Source organism: Capricornis sumatraensis, chromosome 3 (assembly GCF_032405125.1).
Source record: "Capricornis sumatraensis isolate serow.1 chromosome 3, serow.2, whole genome shotgun sequence".
Classification (NCBI taxonomy): domain Eukaryota; kingdom Metazoa; phylum Chordata; class Mammalia; order Artiodactyla; family Bovidae; genus Capricornis; species Capricornis sumatraensis.
This window is the reverse complement of record NC_091071.1, coordinates 14,094,867-14,117,539: the sequence shown is the minus strand read 5'-3', so window position 1 is coordinate 14,117,539 and position 22,673 is coordinate 14,094,867. Positions and strand designations below refer to the sequence as shown.

At 45.8% G+C, this 22,673-nt stretch overlaps 1 protein-coding gene across 1 annotated transcript in view; it reads left to right on the top strand.

Annotated features, from left to right (window-relative positions):
* The first annotated feature begins 21,567 nt into the window (after positions 1-21,567).
* TPST1 (tyrosylprotein sulfotransferase 1) overlaps positions 21,568-22,673 on the top strand; it is a 90,151-nt gene continuing 89,045 nt past the window's right edge. The window contains exon 1 of the mRNA XM_068967967.1: positions 21,568-21,736. The gene's annotated coding sequence lies outside the window, so the exon portion shown is untranslated. The remainder of the gene's footprint in view (positions 21,737-22,673) is intronic.

Below are 22,673 nucleotides of genomic sequence, written 5' to 3'. Positions count from 1 at the left end.
TCATCCTCTGCCACCCCCTTCTCCTTTGGCCTTCGATCTTTCCCAGCATCAACGTCTTTTCCAGTGAGTCAGCTCTTAGCATCAGGAGGCCGAGGTATTGGAGCTTCAGTCCTTCCAATGAATATTCAGAGTTGATTTACTTTAAGACTGACTGAATATCCCCTATCACCTATCTATCTATATATCTCTTATCATCATCTAGATATAGATCGATAGTAGTAGAAATTTTTATATTACAAAGTGGTAAAAAAAATTCAACTGAGGAAATGTTAAACATCTTATTGGCTATAATTAATGATTCATGAATCGGGCAGCATCCCACCTGGTAGATAGAAAGGCGCTCCCTCCCCCCAAAAAAAAGGAGCTCCCAGGAGCTGTACAAAATAGAAGACTTCCCGGTAGAAGGAACAGGGTAAGGAAGTTAAACTAGCAAAGAGTGGATTGGTTGTGACAAGGTCACCTTTCTTTAGGGGAGAGTAAGAGTCCTTACTACTGCTGACCAGGTAAGTCCTCGTTGACTGATTTAAAACTCCATTTCCAGGAGAGGCCAAAACTAGAATTAGGTCTCAATTAGGTGACATGGGGCTTAGCCTAAGTGACTTCATTCCGGATCTGTTGTCTTGTCTTGTTTTTAGCAAAAGTAATATAACCTTGATTTAGAAAGTTTGGAACATGATACAGTTTTAAAAAACCTGCTAAAGTGTAGTGGCCAGAACCTTCTTGGAGCTGTCAAAGTTACATAGAAAAGGCCAAGAATAGGCTGCCTTTTAGAACATAAGAAAACTTGACTATCTTTTTTTTTTTAAAGGCTCATTTTAGTTTTTGAATTTTTTGGCCATGTTGCACAGCATGTAGGATCCTAGTTCCCCACCAGGAATTGAACTCATGCCGCCTGCATTGGAAACACAGAGTCTTAACCACTGGGCCACCAGGGAAGTCCCTCAACTATCTTTGTAATGCTTCTCAGAGCCGTAGAAGTGGACCATCCAACACTTCAGGCCCTGTCCAAAAGAATACACTTTTCCTAGTCAACTGGAAAAATCGTCCTACAAATTTAGTTATTTTCCTTCACAAATAAACATGCAATTGACTAGTTTCAATGTGATAAACACCTGACTTGAAGCTAAAGAGTCACTAATTTTAGCTAGCTAATCATCCTCACTTTTGTCTCAAGTTCATGAGATCTTTGTTTCTTATCACTGATCGACAATGTCATTTGTATTGTATTTTCTATTCAATTAAATATTTAAATAATGACATCAGTTGCTATTCTGAAACTGAAGACAACTGGTGATGCTGAAAAGGAACTCTTGGCAGCTATATAGCAACCCCAGGAATTAGCCTGAAATCATCCAGAGTCAGCTGAGAGATACAAGTGCAAATTCAGTCTTTGAAAGTTGCATTCAGTCTGTCAGAATATCGTGTATGAAACATACAAAAGTGTAGACTAAGTCTTGAAATTAGTAAAATTGTGGACTGTCTGTGTGTGTGTGTGTGTATATGTATATATATATATATATGTATATATAGATGACATAGCCTTTCCCTGTAGCACAGTATCTTCAAAATTCTTCCCTTCAATCTCCTGAAAACTCAGAACCTTATTCTCCTGTCATTATAACAACCCCTGCCTTGTGGTGAATAGGGTCTTTACCTAGAAAGGCAGAAGTGGTGAAGATGTTTAGTATTTCTTTTGAAGTTCCATCTGGTGCTTGCATCTTATTTGGGGGCACTTCTCTTGACATCTTGACCTATGCAACACTTGCCAGTCAGGCCTATAACGGCCCAAGAGTGATCATCCGGGTGATCTTAGTGAATAAATACGGTAATTAAATTCTAACCAAAGTTTGGCATCCACATATAAAAATAAGATGAGTATTTAGAATAGATAAATCCTGCATGAAAAAAGAGGATGAGAACGTTTGCCTCTGATTAATCATCCCAAGAGAGGCAGCAGAATTCTTGCAGAAGAAGGGAATAAAGAGTGCTGGCCTGTGCTCGAAAGGGACACCAGACTGCAGTCCAAATTGTGAGCCTGTTAAGTCCAGGTGCTGAGGCTTGCTCATCTGGAATCTATTTGAGATCACCCATTTTCAGTCTACTCAACTGCAGTAGGTAGGTACCTTGGTTGTGAGCAGTAGAAACTCAAAATAGCTTAAGCCTGAAGATGGATTTATTTTAAGGAACAATGGACCCTTGGTATCAATGGCTCTCTTGGAACATGGGTCTCTTGGAACCCAAGAGCAAGACTGCAACTGGGACTCAGAAACTATATGAAATCACAGATTCAAACACCACCAGCCTCTCTGTCTTGTTTCTGTGCCTCTCTGAGTGTTGCTCTTTTTTCTCAGCAATGCAGCTGCCTCTAATCAGTCCTCCAGTTCATGTGATCTGAAACATGATTGTAGATAGCACCTAAGTTTTATATTTTCACAGCCTCAGACACCAAAAAGAGTCTGTTTCAACTCTCTTTCAGTCTCTGGTCCAAAAATTCTGGGAGGAAGCCCTCATTGGATCAGCTTGGGGCAGGTGCCTTCCCCTCCCTTGAGTCAATTAGCTGTGGGCAGAGGACAAGGTCACATGAAAACCTGGCAGCCTGGAAGCAGGAAGCAAGAGGAGGTAGCGCGAGCCATTCATCCACTGAGCCAGCTATCCCACCATTTTGATGTGTTCTTTTGTATTCATTAAATCTATGTTTGCGTCTGGAGAAATACTGCATGTTCATGGATTGGAAAACTCATGGATTTATTCTCCCCAGATTGATTTCTAGGTTATATATATCCTTATCAAAATCTCACTTTTTTTTTTTTTGGTATTTGTTTTGGTTTTATATTTTGATTTTTATTTATTTTGTAAAGGTTATTTATGTATAATTATTAATGATTATATTCTTCTGTTTTTAACTTCTCTTTTTTCCCAAAACAAACAACTTTTTATTGAAGTGTATTTGATTTACACTGTTGTGTTGGTTTCAGGTGTATAGCAAAGTGATTCAGTTATAAATGTGTGTTTGTATGTGTCTGTATGCATGCACATAGTCGCGCAGTCATGTCTGATTTTTACAACCCCGTGGACTGTAGCCTGCCAGGCTCCTCTGTCCATGGGGATTCTCCAGGCAAGGATACTGGAGTGGGTTTCCATGCCCTCCTCCAGAGGATCTTCCTGACTCAGGGATCACACTAGCATCTCTTAAGTCTCCTGTATTGGCAGGGCAGGTTCTTTACCGCTAGTGTCACCTGGGAAGCCCATATATATATCTTTCCAATTATTTTCCAAAATAGATTATTATAAGATTTTGAATATAGCTTCCTGTGCTATACAGTAGGTCCTCATTGGTTATCTATTTTATATATAATAGTATGTATCTGTTAATCCCAAAGTCCGAATTTATCCCTCTCCCTCTCCATTTCTCCTTTGGTAACAAGCCCTTTAGTTTGTTTTCTGTGTCTGTGAGTCTATCAACATGTTTTTTAAATAGAACTTGACAAGCTAATTCTAAATTTATATGAGAATATAAAGGGCCAAGAAGAGTCAAGATAGCAGCCAGTTCTGGAAGCTCTGGGGTATGAAATGACCCTCTTCTTATTCACTGAAGATGTGACTTATAAAAAATGTCAGAAATAAAGGAAAACCTGCAGAATACCACCCACAGTTTTCACTCATTAAAGGAAGGGAAGGTCACAAGCAAGCTAGAGCCCCCCAGGCACAAGCTTATGCACAAGCACTCAGGAAGAAGATCCGGGGGGAAAAGAGAACTGAGTGAATTACAGGTAAGAACTGTGTGTGAGCTACACTGTGGCTCCTGTCTTCCTTCTGTCCTCTGACTCTCATGAGGGAGTCTTGCTGGTAGCCCACCCTAACTGGAGTCCCACTGGAAAGGGAACTTGGGAGTCTGTAGACCAGCCTAGCCAACTCGCCACATCATGCATCCACTGCACTAGTGTGCGTGCCGGTTTGGGTAGATAGTGCCAGGATATAGTCATTAGTCTCACCTTACCCTGCAGATCATCGCTGACAGCTGAGTCTCTTGTGGTCACGCTCTCTCCCCTCCAGGCGGCCCAGTACGCCTTGTCCTTGGGGCTGACCTCAAATCCAGCATGTGCTGGCTGTTCAAGGCCCAGCTGGTCCCTTTGCTCAGACTCCTCTTCCACCCAAGAGCTCCGAGCGCCTTCCTAACAGTGCTTTGCGCTTTCAGAAATGGGTGGGGAGTTCACCCTTGCCCACAAGTGTTTCACTTAATCAAGGATTTGTTGTTTTAAAAATTACTTTCCTGGTGACTTGGTTTATTTGCATTAAAGGCCTTCACATCCCCTTGCTGCCTGTGGCCTGGAATTGCTGACTTCAGTCCTTCTGGGAGCCCCGGGCATGGAAAAACCTTGCGGGCTCTGCATCTACATACATCATCATGTGTGTGTGTAAATATTTCAGCAGAATGTAAACAGGCGTGGGCTTGCTGCCTTGTTCACTGTAGCGTTTCCAGTGCCTCCACAGGGCCTAGCACATGGTGAACACTCAACAAATACGTGTCAAGTGAAGGACTGCAGCACACACGCACATTTCTGTACAGGGACCTGGGGACAGTGTGTAACCATCTGTGTGCAGATATGTTATTGTGTGTGTGTGTGTATGCGTGTGGCGGGGGAGGACAGAAGTATTTGGGTAGGCCTGAAACAGCCATCGGGGACTACTTTAATGATGCCTGACCATCAGCAAAGTACAGAATTTGTTGGAGAAACATATGGAAAACTAATATTTGTGCAGAGTGGAAGAGCAGAGATGAATTCCTTTCATAGAGAGGTGACTGGTGGCCCCCACAATGATGTGCACTAACTTTCAGAACCCGTGAGTGGGAGCTTGTGTGGAAAAAGGATCTTTGCAGAGGTAAATAAGTTAAGGGTCTCACTAGGAGATCATCCTGGATTATCTGGGGGTCCCTAGGATCCTGCCCCAAACCAAGAAAAGTTTCCTTAGAAGAGAGAGGAAGAGGAGGCAGTTTGACCACAGTGGCAGAAACCGGAGGATGCAGCCAGGAAGCCTGCCAGCCGCCACCAGAAGCTGGAAGAGGCAACAATAGATTCTCCCCTACCGTCTGCAGGAGCAGCCCGGCCCTGCCGACCCCTCCATTTCAGACTTCTGACCTCCGGAACTGGAAGAGAATAAATTCCTGTTGTGTCAAGCTGCCCCATTTGTGATCGTTTGTTACAGCAGCCACAGGAAAGGAACTGTCCAGCACACAGGAACTCGTGGCCACTTGGTCCAGGGGCTGTGTGTGTCCTGTGGGTATGCACTGCCTATATTCCACTGTGACTGCCCGCCCAGGGTTGTGTACCCAGCAGAGCAAATATTTGTCAGGAGTGGAGGAAATAGGCAGGGGCGGGGGTGGGGTGTGGGGGAGCCTGGCTGCAAGGGCCAGGCCAGGCCCAGAGGTCTGGATCCCTTCACATTCACTGGCAGCCCCTGGAAATATTCTGGAAATAATGCCTCTGAGGCATTTCCTGCACCGAGCACCAGGAGCCACCAGGGAATAGGGACAATAGCATGGTCTTTCTGCTTCCAGCAAACTGGTCCCTCTTCCGGTCCTGATTCTGGTGAAGGGCCTGTACCCTCGGGGCTGCCCTGAGGTGCCTGCCACCATCACCGCAGTGAGCTGCAGCTGCTCCCAGCGTAGCCCTCAGACTGCCTGCCCTGCTCTCCGCAGCTTCTTTTCCCTGCTGTGCTTCCTTCTCTATGCATCCCGGCTCTGTGATCTCCAAAGCCCCAGCTCCAGGCCGCCAGCCAACTCCACTTTCCTTGAATGACTGGCTGGCGCATCAGGCAGGAATCATCATTAGACTGGGAACAGAGTATTTTCACAGTCTCTAAAATACCAAGTCATCTCCACAGATTTCTTATAAGCACAAAAGGAAAAACTGTAACTGCTCAGTGGAGAAACCTGGCAGTTACCACCTTAACCAGATCATCAAAGTTAACCTGACCCAGACTTCCCTGGCGGACCAGTGGTTAAGACTTTGCACGTCTACTGCTGAGGGCCCATGTTTGATCCCTGCTTGGGGAATTAAGAGACCACGTGCCTTGCAGCTGGGCTTCACAGGTGGCGCAGGGGTAAAGAATCCGTCTGCCAGTGCGGGAGATTCAGGAGACGCGGGTTCAATCCCTGACCTGTGAAGATCCCCTAGAGGAAATGGCAACCCACTCCAGTATTCTTGCCTGGAAAATCCCATGGACAGACGCGTCTGCAGTCCATGCAATTGCAAAGAATTGAACACGACTGAGCGTGGACACACAGGGCACAGGCAAGCCTTGCAGCCCCCCACAAAAAAATTAACGTGACTGATAAGGGGAGAAACTGACCTCATGTGGGTTCCTGCTGCCATATTCTGAGAAAGGCACAACCTCATTCCCAGAGCCTTCCGGTCCCCCAGACAAAGTCAAGTCGAAGGCTCTTTTACAAATAACTAGTATGCCTCAAGAATGAAAGAGAGAGAAACTGTTCTACGTTATGAGACTAAATGATACAATAACTAAATGCAATGCGTAGATGATGAAAAACGTCACCTGCCATGTCAGTAACAAAGAAGGCTGCAACCTTCAGCTACAGCTGCCCCCGAGGGTGAGCCCCGAGGGAATTCAGGATGGGAAAGCCCTGGATATTGGCCCTAGACAGCTAAGGTGCAGATAAAGGATGGTTACAGTGAGCCCAGACTCTTGCATCTTCCCATATGTACACGAGCACTAGATTAACTGAGATGTCTGGTTTGCTGTAATTAACAGTAATCTTTTTTTTTTTTTTTAAGTTAGAAAGTGAGATTTATTAACTACACTGCATGGGGGCTGCTTGTAAGACCAAGAGGGAGTCTGCCAACAGTAATCTTTTAATTTTTGTTGGTAAACAAAATCAAATTTTGTTGGTTTTTGTTACTAAACTCCTAGATAACTTGGCTTTTCCCTCTTCAGAGCAGTCCCTCGGAGCTATCTGAGAGGCCGCCTTCTGGGCTTGAATGTTCAGAAAGTCCTTGGAATAAAACATAATTCTCAACTTTTAGGTTATACATTTTTGTTCAGTAGACAATGAGAATGAAAAAAGAATAGCTTAGAGATCATAATTGGGACAACTGGGGAAATTTGAATAGGTACTGTTCAGTTCAGTTCAGTTCAGTCTCTCAGTCATGTCTGACTCTTTGCGACCCCATGAATTGCAGCACGCCAGGCCTCCCTGTCCATCACCAACTCCCAGAGTTCACTCAGACTCACGTCTTACATGGAGATAATTATGGAGTAGGAAATGGCAACCAACCCCAGTGTTCTCGCCTGGAGAATCCCATGGACAGAGGAGCCTGGCAGGCTACAGTCCATGGACTTGGGGAGAGTTGGACACCACTGAAGCAACTGAGCATGGGGATAATAGTATCCTATCAGTGTTGAATTTCTTTCATTGGATCATTGTATAAGAAGAGAATGATCTTGCTTTTAAGTGGTACCAGTGAAGTATATGGGGTAAAGGGATGCAAGACACAATGTCTAATTTATTCTCAAATGGTTCAATAACTAAAAATAGTGATAATTATAGTTAGCTAGCTAGAGAGAGAGATATTAAAGCAAATCTAACATATGTTAGCAAAATGATGACTCAACAGACACTTGGTAAGGATACATATACTGAAGTTGATTATACTGTTCTCACCAATTTGTTTCTAGTTTAAAGAATTTCAGGGAGGGAAGTATATATAACTATGACTGATTCACGTTGATGTACAGTGGAGACCACAACATTGTAAAGCAATTATCCTCTAATTAAAAAAGAGAAAAAAACTTTTTTGTCTGTGAATCACAGAGATGTAGAACAAAGTCTATTGTTTATTCTTCAGGGAGATAATGTCCCATTATTCCATTTAATCCATCCCAACAAACATTCTAAGGCCTCTTAAGGGCCCAGAAATAGTGTTGGGTGTTTCAGGGAAAAGTTTATCTGGCAGCTAAGCAGCTTCCTGTCTGACAGGGGAGAACCCGACAAATATATAAAGAACAAGAATATGAAGTGGAACAGGAGAAGGGCCTTGAGAAAGGTGTAAAGTGGGCAGAGGTCCCATGAGTCACAGAGGTGAGACCCTTCCGAGTGGAGCTGGCATTTCAGAGCGATGTGAGGATTGGCCCTGGCGGAGCTGCACTGACTTTTCACTGGCTGGGTGGAGGAGTGCGACGCGTGTGGGAGGCTATGCATGCGCACAGGACCCGGGCGGAGACAGGGGCACACTGAGTGGTAAGCAAGTCTTTTTTTTAAATTAATTAATTTTCGGCCATGCTGGCTTTTAGTGGTGGCATGAGAGCTTCTCTCTAATTGAGGTGCGTGGGCTCAGTAGTTTTGTCCTGTGGGCTCAGTTGCCCCTCCACATGGAGCATCTTATTTCCCCTACCAGGGTGCAAAACCCTGCCCCATGCATTGGAAGGTGAATTCTTAACCACTGGACCACCAGGGAAGTCCCATGAGCAAGCGTTCTTCACCTCGAGAGCCTTTGTGAAGTCAGATAGGCAAGACAATGCTTGTTTTCTGCTCCTCTTGGGTTCAGTGGCTGCAGCCTGAGAATTAAACTGAAAACATTACAGGCATACCCTGTTTTTTGTGCTACGCTTTATTGTACTTCACAGATACTGTGTTTTTTACAAACTGAAGGCCGGTGGCCACAGCAACCCACTACAGTAATCTTGCTTGGAGAATCCCATGGATAGAGAAGCCTGGTGGGCCACAGTCCATAGGATCACAAACAGCTGGACACGACTGAAGCGACTTAGATGGCACGGCATGGCCACCCTGCAAGGAACAAGTCTACCGGTGCCGTTTTTCCAATGGCATTTGCTCACTTTGTCTCTCTGTGCCACATTTTGCTCATTTTTAAAACATTTCAAACTTTTTCATTTTTCTGTGTCTTATGGCAATCTGTGATCTTTGATATCTTTGATATGACTATTGTAATCGTTTTGGGCACCAGAAACCACACCCATATATCATGGTGTACTTAATAAATGTGTGTGTTCTGACTACTCCACCAACCAGCCATTCCCCCATCCCTCTCCCGCTCCTCAGGACACCCTACTCCCCGAGACACAGCAATATTGAAATTAGGTCACCTGATAATGCTGCTGTGGTCTCTTAGTGTTCAAGTGAAAGGAAGATGGGATGTCTCTTGCTTTACATCAAAATCTAGAAATGAAAAAAAAAAAAAGCTAGAAATGATTAAACTTAATGAGGAAGTTATTTTGAAAGTGAAGATAGGCTACAAGCTAAGCCTCCTGAGCCAAACAGTTAGCCAAGTTGTTAATGTAAAGGGAAAATTCTTGAAGTAAATTAGAACGGCTACTCCAGGGACTTTCCTGGTGGTCTAGTGGCTAAGACGTCGCACAGATACCACTTGCTGTGACTGAGAGTTCGCACCCTGCAACTAAAAGGTCCTGCATGTCACAACTAAGATCCGGCACAGCCAAATAAATTAGTATTTTAAAAAATTGCTACTCCAAGCATTGAAGCATATACATTACTACATGTAAAACAGATAGCCAGTGGGAATTTGCTGTATGATGCATGGAGCTCAAATCCGATTCTCTATGATACCCTAGGGTGGTGGGATGAGGTAGGAGTTGGGAGGGAGGTTCAAGAGGGAGGGGACATATATATATATGTATATATACATATATATAAGGTATATATATATACCTATGCCTGATTCATGTTGATGTATGGCAGAAACCAACAATATTGTAGTTATCCTTCAATTAAAAATAAATAAATTAAGAAAAAATTGCTACTCCAGTGAATACATAAATGATGAGAAAGCAAAACAGCCTTATTGCTGATATGGAAGAAGTTTCACTAGTCTGGTTAGAAAATCAAATCAACCACAACATTCCCTTAAACCAAAGTCTAACACAGAGCAAGACTCTAACTCTCTTCAGTTCTGTCAAGCCTGAGAGGTGAGGAAGCTGCAGAAGAAAAATTTGAAGCTAGCAGAAGTTGGATCAGTTCAGTTCAGTTGAGTTGCTCAGTGGTATCCGACTCTTTGGGACCCCATGGACTGCAACACGCCAGGCTTCCCTGTCCATCACCAACTCCCGGAGTTTACTCAAATTCATGTCCATTGAGTCGGTGATGCCATCCAGCCATCTCATCCTCTGTCGTCCCCTTCTCCTCCCATCTTCAATCTTTCCCAGCATCAGGGTCTTTTCCAATGAGTCAGCTCTTCACATCTGGTGGCCAAAGTATTGGAGTTTCAGCTTCAACATCAGTTCTTCCAATGAATATTCAGGACTGATATCCTTTCAGATGGACTGGTTGGATCTCCTTGCAGTTCAAGGGACTCTCAAGAGTCTTCTCCAACACCACAATTCAAAAGGATCAATTCTTCGGCACTCAGCTTTTTTTATGGTCCAACTCTCACATCCATACATGACTGACTGCTGGAAAAACCATAGCTTTTGACTAGATGGACCTTTGTTGGCAAAGTGATGTCTCTGCTTTTTAATATGCTGTCTAGGTTGGTCATAACTTTTCTTCCAAGGTGCAAGCGTCTTTTAATTTCATGGCTGAAGTCACCATCTGCAGTGATTTTGGAGCCCCAAAAGATAAAGCCTGTCACTGTTTCCATTGCTTCCCCATGTATTTATGCCATGAAGTGATGGAACCAGATGCCATGATTTTAGTTTTCTGAATGTTGAGCTTTAAGGCAACTTTTTCACTCTCCTCTTTCACTTTCATCAAGAGGCTCTTTTGATGAGCTTGTCTCATGCAGTCTTAAGAAGCAAGCCAGCTCCATAACATAAAAGTGCAAGGTAAAGAGTAAGTGCTGATGTAGAAGCAGCAGCAAGTTATCTAGAAGATCTACCAGAGATAACTGATGAAGCTGGTACACTGAACAACAGATTTTTCAACGTAGACAAAACAGCCTTCTCAGGGAAGAAGACGCTGTCTGAGACTTTCATAGCTAGAGAGAAGTCAATGCCTGGCTTCAAAGCTTCTCTTGTAAGGAGTTAACACAGCTGGTGCCTTGAAGTTGAGGCCAATGCTCATTTACCATTCTGAAAATCCTAGGGCCCTTGAGAATTATGCTAAATCTATTCTGCCTGTGCTCTGTAAATGGAACGATAAAACCTGGAATAACAGCACATTTGTTTACAAATATTGAATATCTTAAGCCTACTGTTGAGACCTACTGCTCAGAAAAAAGGATTCACTTCTAAATATTACTGCTTACTGACACTGCACCTGGTCACCCAAGAGTGCTGATGGAGATGGACAATGAGACTGATGTATTGTTTTCATGCCAAGGAGTAATTTCGATTTTCAAGTCTTATGATTTAAGAAATACAGCCGTAACAGCCATAGATAGTGATTCCTCTGATGGATCTGGGCAAGAGAAATTGAAAACCTCTGCAAAGAATTCACATTCTAGATGTCATGAAGAATATTTGTGGTTCACGGGAAGAGGTTAAAATATCAACATTAACAGTTTAGAGGACATTGATTCCAACCCTCATGGATAAGTTTGAAGGGTTCAAGACTTCAGTGGAGGAAGCAGCTGCAGATGTGGCGGAAAGAGCAAGAGAACTAGAATTAGAAGTGGAGCCTGAAGATGGGACTGAATTGCTGCAACATGAATATAAAACTTCAATGCATGAGGAGGTGCCTTTTCTGGATGAGCCAAAAATGTGGTTTCTTGAGATGGGAACCTGCTCTTGATGAAGGTGCTGTGAAGACTGTTGACCTGACAATAAATGATTTAGGATGTTATATAAATTTAATTGAGAAAGCAGTGGGAGAGTTTGAGAGAATTGACTCCAGTTCTGAAAGAAGTTCCACTGTGGGGAGAGTGCTATCAAACAGGATTGTATGCTACAGAGAAATCGTTCATGAAAGAAAGAGCCAGCAGACTTCATCATTGTCTTATTCTTAAAAAAAATGCGCATTTTGAGACACTTCACGTTCTGTCTATGGAATGTGTATCTCTCTAAATAAACCTGCTCTCATTTTACTATGACTAACTCTTGAATTCTCTCCTATGCAAAGCCAAAGACCCTCACGTGGGGCTGGTCCCAGGGACTTGCCTGAGACCTGGAATGTGACCATTCTCTGTCTCCCATTCTCCCGCAACAGTTGCACATCCCAAAGTGCAATTTTTGCTGCTCCTGGATTAATCCATTTTGCTGGTAAAAATAACTTGGTTGCTGCTGCTGCTGCTAAGTCGCTTCAGTCGTGTCCAACTCTGTGCAACCCCATAGACGGCAGCCCACCAGGCTCCTCTGTCCCTGGGATCCTCCAGGCAAGAATACTGGAGTGGGTTGCTGTTTCCTTCTCCAATGCATGCTGTCGCTTCAGTCGTGTCCGACTCTGTAACTTGGCTGTTTTATTGTTAACAAATGTAATCCAAAGGGCACTGCAGATTGACTGTTCCCTGCTATGTGCTCAGCACTTAGAAGAGTGACTGGTGCTGGACGTTGTTAAATTACATGTGCTGGAGTCCCCCAGATCCTGTAGGAGTAGCAGGTAAGAGACCTGAGAGGGTGGCAAGAAGCTGGTAGCCTCTGCAGCCTCTTTAACCAGGCAGGGAAAACCAAAGTCACAAGAAAGAATGTGCTGTGTGTTAAGTCATTTCAGTCGTGTCCAACTCTTTGTGATTCTATGGACTGTAGCCCACCAGCTCCTCTGTCCATGGAATTCTCCAGGCTAGAATACTGGAGCAGGTTGCCATTTCCTCCTCCAGGGGATCTTCCCGACCCAGGGATTGAACCTGCCTCTCTTATGTCTCCTGCATTGGCAGGTGGGGTGTTCACCACTAGTACCACCTGGAAAGCCCCTCCTAACGCCCCTCTCTGTAGCTTTTCTCCGCTGAGGGTCAGAGACTTGCTTAAGAAGGGAGGCAGATCCTGTACCTACTCCAGCCAATGCTCAAAAGCATCCAGCCTCTCTCTCTCTCTCATTTTTTCTCTTGTTGCAGAGCACGGGCTCTAGAGTGCAAGCGCTCAGTAATTGCAGTGTGTGAGTTTCTCTCTAGTTATCCTGAGGCATGAGGGATCTTAGTTCCGCAACCAGGAATTGAACCCGCATCCCCTGCATTGGAAGGTGGCTTCTTAACCTCTGGACCGCAAAGGAAGTACCCCCTAGCTTCTCTCTTTTGTGTAACCTAAACCCTTCATCCTGAACCTGCAGCTCAGTTCTGAAACCTGGTAGGGGAGCAGGATTGACCTGGGAGCTTTTTTTCCTTTTAAAATGTAGTGTAATAAATGTACAGAGACGTGCACATGTGTGTGTAGTTTGACGAATTTTTCACAAAGTGAACAAACCAAATAGTCCTCAAGTCAGAAAACAGAATATCGTCCACCAGCCTTTCTGATGTTCCCCAAGTGCCACCTCCCCGTCACTACCCCCGCCTCTTTCCCTTGGGAGTCAGGGGGATCCTTCCTCCAGAGCCTCTGCTTTATGAAACTGACCAGAGGCCTGGTGTCAAAGCTGCACGGGTGGTTTACGTGCATAGCGAGGTTTGGCAACTACTCCTGGAAGTCACATAATCTCTGTTGCAAGTGGAATCAGAAGCTGCTGTATTCCCAGTCTTGGGCTCAGCACCAGTAGCTGTCTGGCTAGGTTTCCCCACGAAGCAGTGAGCATTTCCTGTATCTGGGGCTTGCAGAACAAGGGAGGGGCAACTCCTGGGCTCAGGAAGGCTGGTGGGTTAGTTCCAGCCTGGGCATGTGGCCCTCCTTCTCTGGCAGGAGGTGCATGAAGAGGTATTTTTGGAAGGTGCAGGAGTTCTGTAGCCATTTGGAAAATGCCTGCTCATAGGCTGGGCTGGATTCTCATTTTAAATGATGATGTGGCTGAAGGGCCTGACCTGGCCAGTTTTCCTGGATCTACGGGTGGGGAAGGCGAAGAGACATGCTCATTTTTTCCCCCTTTTTCTTTAAATTGTGTCACCATTTTCTTTTTGTCTCAAATCCCTCTAACCCACAAGCTTCAAGAGAATCGTGAAGTGTCTCCCGCAGTTCATTGGCTCCTAGACGCTGTTTGCAGGTAAGTGTTTCATCTTGTCTCAAATCAGCCAGGGCTCTGGGGTCACTTTAAGTTGAGTGAGAGTTTAACCTTCAGTTCTCCACCAAGGAGCTCTGGCTCTGGAGCCCTTCCGGGCAGGACCCTGAGTGCCCTCCTACTCTCTCCCCTGCCTCTCTCTCTGCTTTGCCCCACTGCCTTCATCCTCACTGAGAGCTGCAGCTTTTTTTTTTTTTTTAATTGTAATTGATTTACAGTGTTGAGCTAATCTCTACTGTATAGCAAAGTGATTCAGTTATATATACGTATATACATCTTTTTCATATTTTTTCTATTATGGTTTATCTCAGGATATTGAATAGAGTTCCCTGTACTATACAGTCGGACCTTGTCATTCACACAATGTCTATATAATAGCTTACATCTGCTAACCCACCCTCCCACTCCACCCCTCGCCCAGCCCCCTCCCCCTTGACAATCACCAGTCTGTTCTCTGTGTGAGTCTTTCTGTTTTGTAGATAGGTTCATATTTTAGGTTCCGCATGTAAGTGATGTCATATTTTATTGGTCTTTCTCTTTCTGTCTTAGTATGATCATCTCTAGGTCCATCCATGTTGTGGAAAAGGCATTATTTCATTCTTTTTTATGGTTGTGTAGTATTCCATCAATATATACTACATCTGCTTTATCCTTTCATCTCTCGATGGACATTTGTTTTCTTGTCTTGGCTATTGTGAATAGTGCTGCTGTGAGCACTATTACAGAGGCGCATGTATCTTTTTGAACTGTAGTTTTGCCTGGATATATGCCCACGAGTGGGCTTACTGGACCATATGGCAACTCTAGTTTTAGTGTTCTGAGGATCATCCATACTGTTTTACATACTGGTTGTACCAACTTACCTTCCCACCAATAGGGTAGGAGAGTTCCCTTTTCTGTACACCCTCTCCATCATTTATTTGTAGACTCTTTTTTTAATTGGAGCATAATTGTTTTATGAGGTTGTGTTAGTGTCTGTTGTACTATGAAGTGAATCAGCTATATGTATACGTATATCCCCTCCCTTGTGGACTTCCCTCCCCAACCCCCATCCCACCCATCTAGGTCATCAAAGAGCAACAAGCTGAGTTCTCTGTACTGTATCACAAGTTCTCCATTTTGACCGGTATGAGGTGGTACCTTACTGGAGTTTTGATTTGCATTTCTCTAATAATTAGCAATGTTGAGCATCTTCAATGTGCTTATTGGCCATCCATATGCCATCTTTTGGGATACCCTCATAGCTCATTTGGTAAAGAATCCGCCTGCAATGCAGGAGACCCCAGTTCGATTCCTGAGTCAGGAAGATCCCTTGGAGAAGGGATAGGCTACCCACTCCAGTATTCTTGCCTGGAGAATTCCATGGACTGTATAGTCCATGGGGTCACAAAGAGTCAAATATGACTGAGTGACCTTCACTTTCACTCTCATATGCCATTTAGAGAAATGTCTATTTAGCAGCTGCAGGTGTTTTTTTAAAAAATAATTTTATTTATTTATTTATTGGCTGTGCTGGGTCTTGTTGCTGCTCAGGCTTTTTCTCTAGTTGCTGTGAGCGGGGGCTACTCTCCAGTTGTGGTGGGCAGGCTTCTCATTGCAGTGGCTTCTCTTGTTGCAGAGCACAGGCTCCAGGGCATGTGGGCTTCAGTAGCTGCAGTTCCTGAGCATTCCTGAGGCTCAATAGTTGTGGCACACGGGCTTGGTTGTTCCGCTTGTGTGGGATATTCCCGGATCAGGGATCAAACCCATGTCTCCTGCATTGGCAGGCAGATTCTTTACCACTGAGCCGCCTGGGAAGCCCCAGTTTCAGTTTTTGCTAATCATCTATCCATTCACTCACTCATCCATTCATTTGACCAGTGCCAAGCCCTGTCCTGGAAACAGGATGGAGGATCAGGTAGACAAACGACTTTGTATCATCACCATTTTTGCCTTTACCCTTGAGAACTCTGTGTCCCCACTTCTCTACTTCCTCCCAAGGCCATTTCTGTGCTCTCTGAAGAACCTCTGCTCCTTCACTTGCATAGCAAAGGGAGCCTGTCCTCCCCATTATCTGTGTCCAAACCCCTTGCTCAGTTCAGTTCAGTCGCTTGGTCATGTCTGACTCTTTGCGACCCCATGAACTGCAGCACACCATGCCTTCCTGTCCATCACCAACTCCCAGAGCTTACTCAAACTCATTTCCATTGAGTTGGTGATGCCATCCAACCATCTCATCCTCTGTTGTCCCCTTCTCCTCCCATCTTCAATGTTTCCCAGCATCAGGGTCTTTTCCAATGAGTCAGCTCTTCACATCCAGTGGCCAAAGTATTGGAGTTTCAGCTTCAACATCAGTCCTTCCAATGAACACTCAGGACTGATATCCTTTAGGATGGACTGGCTGGATCTCCTTGCAGTCCAAGGAACTCTCAAGAGTCTTCTCCAACACCACAGTTCAAAAGCATCAATTCTTCGGCGCTCAGCTTTCTTCACAGTCCAACTCTCACATCCATACGTGACTACTGGAAAAACCATAGCCTTGACTAGATGGACCTTTGTTGGCAAAGTGATGTCTCTGCTTTTTAATATGCTGTCTAGTTTGGTCATAACTTTTCTTCCAAGGAGCATGTGTCTTTTAATTTCATGGCTGAAGTCACCGTCTGCAGTGATTTTGGAGTGCAAAAAAATAAAGTCTGCCACTGTTTCCACTGTTTCTCCATCTATTTACCATGAAGTGATGGGAGGGACCAGATGCCATGATCTCAGTTTTCTGAATGTTGAGCTTTAAGTCAACTTTTTCACTCTCCTCTCTCACTTTCATCAAGAGGCTCTTTAGTTCTTCTTCACTTTCTGCCATAAGGGTGGTGTCATCTGCATATCTGAGGTTATTGATATTTCTCCCGGCAATCTTGATTCCAGCTTGTGCTTCTTCCAGCCCAGCGTTTCTCATGATGTACTCTGCATATAAGTTACATAAGCTGGGTGACAATATACAGCCTTGACTTACTCCTTTTCCTATTTGGAACCAGTCTGTTGTTCCATGTCCAGTTCTAACTGTTGCTTCTTGACCTGCATATAGGTTTCTTAAGAGGCAGGTCAGGTGGTCTGGTATTCCCATCTCTTTCAGAATTTTCCACAGTTTGTTGTGATCCACACAATCAAAGGCTTTGGCGTAGTCAATAAAGCAGAAGTAGATGTTTTTTTCTGGAACTCTCTTGCTTTTTTGATGATCCAATGGATGTTGGCAATTCGATCTCTGCTCCCTCTGCCTTTTCTAAATCCAGATGCCTTCTCTAAACCCCTTGCTGCTGACCCTCATTTCCAGCTCTCTTGGTCCGAGACAGAGAATAAAAAAGTAATACCTTTGGCATGAGTTTCTTCCCCAGCTTTCCCTTTCTGAGACCCTCTCTGTCCCCCATCCTCTCTCTATGCCAGATCCTGGAATGGAAGTGCCATTTGTGGGGAGCTGCTGTACTTTTGTCCTTCCAGAAACCAATGGAACCAAAAAAAGCTCCCCAGTTTCCCAATGGTTAGGACTCAGAACTCTTACTGCCCAGGCCCCACGTTTGATCCCTAGTTGGGGAACTAAGATCCCATAAGCTGCATGGCTCAGTCCAAATAAAAGAAACCAAAGCAAAACCAAAGAGTGGTGGCAGAGGTGAGAGGAAGAGATGGAGAGGGTCTCAGAAAAGGAAAGTTGGGGAAGAAAATAAAAGCTCTGGAGGGCTGGGCTGCTTGCTGGGAGATGACTCTCTGAGGCAGAAGCAGGGTAAAAGTTGACCTAGAAGATGGCAGTGGCATCCGGGTGCTCACTGGGGTGTCAGTGAACACTCGTCCACTTCTTCTCTTTTCTTGGACCTGCCAGACTGTTTGGAAGAAGCAGTCTCTGAGTCCTTTGAACTGCCTATTGGTCAGAGGGAGAAGCTGTCCAGGCTCTCAAGTGAGGTCTCTGAATCTGAGTTGATCACCTGGAAGAGGTATATAGCTGGGGAGGGAAAAGAGATCCAGGGCATTCAGAGTATATGTGGTGAACCTGAGAGTCACTAAATGACACAGGGCAATACATATGCTGTGTGAACTGGATGTTCATAAAGGCTTGATCAGTGAGTTTTCCAGAAAAGAGTCTTTAAAAAATTACATATTTATTCATTTCAAATAGATAATCCAAGCACAGGGCACAACATTTCAAAAAGTGCCAGAAGGTATGCGTAGTAAAAAATAGATGTCTTTCTCTCTCCTGTGCCCAAGTTCTTCAGTTTCCTTCGCAGAAGCAACTACCATTGTCAGTTTTTATTATTGTTTTTCAGTCGCTAAATTGTGTCTGATTCTTTGCGATCCTGGCATGGATTGCAGCACGCCAGGCTCCCCTTCACTATCTCCCAGAGTTTGCTCAAACTCATATCCATTGAGTTGGTGATGCTATCCAGCTCATCCTCTGTCACTCCTTCAATCTTTCCCAGCATCTGGGTCCTTTCCAATGAGTTGGTTCTTTACATCAGGTGGCCAAACAAAGTTTTGGAGCTTCAGCATCAGTCCTTCCAATGAATGTTCAGGGTTGATTTCATTTAGGATTGACTGATTTGATCTCTGAAAATCACAAGTGTGCATGTGTTTGTGTGTCTTTGTATACTTGAAAAAATACAAATGGGCATACTATATATACTGTTTTTAACTGTGTTCTTTTAAGAGTATATTTTGGAGTCTTTTTTCTTACATATACTGTATGGGTTGGGGTAGCTTTCAAAAGCAGAAAAACCTTGTTCCCTTACAGCCATGGAGCTTTACTTCAGATCAAGCAGCTCCTTATTTGCAGCTGTTTTTTTTTTTTTTTTTTTAGAGACAGTGTGGTCCCTGGGCGACCTGAAGCTGTCTTGTTCAGGGAAGCATCCTGTCATGGGACACGCAAGGAGCTGACATCCCTGCCAGATTTCACCGGGATTCACGTCCCCCATTCTTATGGAATTCCCTACATCTGGAATTTGTTCTCAGAGTTTATATGAGAGATACCAGCACCAAGCTCCTACCTGGCTACTCAATTTTTTTTCCCCCCCAGGTCTTGTAGGTGGGTGAAGTGTTTTCTGGGTGTTGTGGAGGTCATTTCAGAAGCTGCATTTCTGGCTCATGGAGAGAGGCTGGCAGTGGCTATGTTTAAGGGATTAATGCCCCATGGTGCTGTCTGTGGCTTCAAGATTACTCAGGTCAGGGTGAGCTGTTTCCCTGAAGCAGTCTGGAATGCAGGAAGTGGAATGGGACACAGCTCTTAATGGTAAAAGACTGGTTAGTCAAACCACTTTGGGTGCAGGTGTATCTAAATCACCTTGTAGAATGTTGTGTTCTTTCCCTTTCCTCTTGCTCTCTGCCTGCCAAAGTTGCTCATTTTCTTCTCTTTTTAATATTTGTTTTATTCATTTAATTGGTTGTATCGGGTCTTAGTTGCATGGCACAGGGAATCTTTGATCTTTGTTGTGGCATGTGGGGTCTTTAGTTGTGGCCTGTGGGATCTAGTTCCCTGACCAGGGATCAATCCCGGGTCCCCTGCATAGGGAACAAAGAATCTTAGCCACTGGACCACCAGGGGAGTCCTGCTCCCTTTCTTTTGATGAGCTTTCTAATCCTAGTGGTCTATTTCTGCTACCCCAAAGGAGCTTGGGTCAGATCAGATCAGCTTCCTAATTTGATTTAAATGTTCCAAAGAGAAAACATCAAGGTGGGTATTTCTTTAAATTTTGTCAGATCGAATTGCTTACAAGATTTTGCCAATCAAATAAAGGGAAAACAACCAGATATACTGATCCCTTGTTCTTAGAGAGGCGCCACAGCCTGAGGCTCTTGGAGGTTTATTACCTTATTTGCTAGTTTAAAAAAATAACAGCTTTATTCAGATATAATCCACATACCATATAACTCACTGACTTCAAGAAAACAATTCAGTGGGTTTTTTTAATATATTCAAAGAATTCCACAACTATCACCTCAACCAATTTTTGAACATTTTCATCAATCACTCCCTCCCATCAAAAAGCCCCATAGCCATTAGCAATTACTTCCCCCTCAGTCCAAGGCATCCACTAATATACTTGTTTTTTTCTATGGATTTGCCTGTTCTGGACATTTCATATAAAGGGGCTCATATAGTATGTGGTCTTTCAAGACTGGCTTCTTTCATTTAGCAGGACACTTTCAAAATTCAGCCCTGTTGTAGCGTTTATCAGTACTTCACTCCTGTTTATCGTCAAGTAATATTCCATTGTGTGGCTATGTCATATTTTACTTATTCATTAATTAGCTGATGGACATCTGGGTTTTTTCCACTTTATTGGCTATAATGAGTTAAGGGTACTATGAACATTCCTGTAGACATTTTTGTGTGGACCTCACTTGAACTTGGGCATCCCCAGTGGCTCAGCGGTAAAGAATCTGCCTGCAATGGAAGAGATGCGGTTCTATCCCCGGGTAGGGAAGGTCCCCTGGAGGCAGAAATGGCAAACCACTCCAATATTCTTCCCTGGGAAAGCCTATGGACAGAGGAGCGTGGTGGGGTCACAGTCAGATATGACCAAGCACATAGGTACACTTGATCTTTACAGCAACTCTCATGAGGTTTACAGACCTCATTCTACAGACAACAAAACTCATTCCAAGATTGTAGACAGGAATTTTTGATGCAGCTGTTAGATTTCTGAGCCCATGCTTTTTCCAGTCTGTGTTCACAGAGCTGAAATGACTGTTTCGACAGAACGTGCTGTGGATATGTCCGCAGGAAGGACCTGTGAACAGGAATGGTTATTTTTCAGTTGTGAAATTTCAGCCCTCTCCCCAGTGTCCCCCTTCTCTTTGCCTTTTTCCTCCTCTCCTAGTTTTCACTTTCTTTCAGGTATCGGGGTTTCCGCCTCTCTGGTGGGTACAGAATCCATTCTCAGTCATTTACACTTTGGTGTGGAATATAATTTTGTGCGAATGTGATATTTGCACTTTCGAATCACCCTGATGAGGTGAAAGCTCCTCTGCTAGTAGCAAGCACTGAGGTGCTATCTGAAGCAGGGACAGGCAGAGGGAGGATTTCTTGGGAAAGCTCCTTCTCCTGTCGGGTCCCAGGTTTCCAGGATGAAGGCCACCCACGGTGGGGGTTGGGGCTGCGTGGACCGCCGCCTGCCCGCGGCCTCCCCGCTACCCCCAGCTAGGTCGCGCGCACCGTTGCTTGGCGACCAGCCCCTCACACAGGTGGCGGCCTCAGAACCCTGCGGGGAGCGCGCGCACGCGCCGGGACTCAGGGCCGCCCGCGCGGCCCCGACGTCAGACCCACCCCTCTCCTCAGTGCCTGCCGGGCCGGCGGGAGGCCGAGCCCCGCCCCACTCGGAGGGCAGCCTGTGGAACCCACGAATCAGAGAGACCGACACATCGCCCGGCCGGGCGCCGGGCAACCAATCGCCGCACGTGTGTGATCCCGTGCCTGCCCGGGAGGCCGGCTGCGGGCGCTGAGGCGGCGACGGCGGGAGTCGCTGCTGAGGCGGCCGCGGGCGCGGGTCGTGTCAGCGCAGCTCCTCGGGGCCGGGCCGTGCTGGCAGCAGCTGGCGCCTGGCGGTGAGGGCGGGCTCCCGGGGTGGGCGGAATGGCCCCCACCTAGGGCCGTGGCAGTAGCGGCTGAGCCCAGGATGCTGAGGAGGCGGCGCGGCGGCTCCTCACTCATTCCAGGTAAGGGGGACGCCGCGCTCGTTGCGGCGCGCCGCCCCGGCCCCTCTGTCTTCCTGCCGCCGCTCACCTGGCTCCGAGTCCCGGCCGCGTCTGTCCCGGCAACCCTCGGCCCCAGTCGCCGCCGGCCCGCGTATCTCCCCCGGGGCTAGTCCAGCCCCGCCCCCTCAGCGCGGAGCCCCGTGTCCCCGCCCGGCCGGGCCCCGCTCCGGAGCCCGCACCCCTGTCCTCGGCGCCCGCGTTTCCCTGCCTCGGGCTTCCCCGTGGCCCGACTCGCCCCCGCCGTGGTCAGCCTCCGCTCTCTCCCGCCCCCTCCCCGCCTTCCTGTCCCTCAGGCTGGGCCGGCAGTTTCCCAGCCTCCGCAGTCCTTCGGGGCGCCTTCCGGGGATGAGATCGGACTTCTGCCCTCATCTCTACCCGGACTTCCCTTCCCCAGGCTCACCCCATTCTTTCCCCCCTATACTGGGTCCTCTAGGCATTTCACTCGCGCCCTCCCGCCCCCCGCCCCCACCCCACGCCATGTATCCCTGGGTTTTGCCTTTTGCCCCCAGATGCTTTCCTTTCCCAACTCGCCCCTTCTCTCTCCGTTTTCATCACCCACCGTCGCTAACACATCTTTTCCTCTACGCTTAAACCTTCAGACACTGCTCCTCTCCTGAGTGCCCGGTCTATAGTTTAAGCATAAGTCGTCTTTAAATGAGCTACACCCATAACATGTAAAGTGTGTTGCTTAGAGTTTGGCACACAGTAGGTCTGGTACGTGGTAGGTGCTTACGCATGTTACCTTCTGTCTCCTTTGAGGCCTTTGTGCCCTCCAGATAGTGGTAGCAAGACGTCCAGTAACCAGTACCTCAAGAGTAGTATGAGAGGTGGCAGGATGAATTAGGCACCTCCAAGTGTGACGAAGAGATTGCATTGTCAGTTATTTACTTACAGCAGT